The sequence below is a fragment of the Natrix helvetica genome (genome assembly GCF_964273705.1).
Source record: "Natrix helvetica genome assembly, chromosome: 5".
NCBI classification, from domain to species: domain Eukaryota; kingdom Metazoa; phylum Chordata; class Lepidosauria; order Squamata; family Natricidae; genus Natrix; species Natrix helvetica.
In genome coordinates, this window is record NC_138551.1 from 64,789,319 (window position 1) to 64,790,318 (window position 1,000).

Below are 1,000 nucleotides of genomic sequence, written 5' to 3' on the forward strand. Positions count from 1 at the left end.
TATAGGGTATGTGGTCTCTCTCACCCACACAAAGATCACAAAGAGCACAATGTGTTTGAGTTGCATGCTTCTTTATCTTCCTCCCATAGCATAATCCTCATTTGCCTCTTGCATTTTTCTTGCCAGTTGTAGATTTAAAAAATCAAATAATGTCAGATGTGATAGGTAGCTTACTGTATCCTGAAATAGCAGACACACAATTAGCCATAGAGAAGGTGAAATTGGGCATAACATCCTAGAGCTGGATGGGAAACTTGCTTGCTTTAAGACCATCATATGGTAACTACCAATAGAGCCGAGGTGGTGCAGTGGTTAGAATGCATTACTGCAAGCTCCAGGAGTTCAATCCTGAGCGCTTCAAGTTTTACTCAGCCTTCCATCCTTCTGAGATTAGTAAAATGAGGACCCAGATTGTTGGGGACAATATGCTGACTCTCTAAACCATTTAGAGAGAGTTGCAAAGCATTATGAAGTGATGTATAAGTCTAAGTGCTATTACTATTATGACAGGACAGAGGTTGTTTTCATTCCTAAGCATAAGCATGGCCATACATATGCACGCCCAGAGTGAAGTGGTTTGCAGGCTAGCTATTTCTGCACATGTCTGTTTAAGCTACGGTCCCATTCTCAAATCTATGCTGGCAGCCTCTCGGGCGTCCATATATTCAGTCCACGCAGTTGCAATGAGGAAGGTAGAAAGACAGCATTTTTCTTTTCAAGCTCTCTTGGTTTATGCATGTATTTTAATAAAATACTAAAATAAAACCCCACCAAAATGTATTGTAAACAAATATACAGTAAATATTTTAAAACTAACTTTTGGAAACTTTTCCAAAGAGCAGTTGACAGAGTAGTATCCTGGACGAAACACTATTGATTCCATCTGAGTGCATATCTGAGTTGGTTATTGTGTGTCTTTCTAGTATAGTTTATTGAGTGAGGGTCACATAAAAACAAAAAATGCTGTATTAAGGTTTTTAATGTTTGTATGCTTGAACTT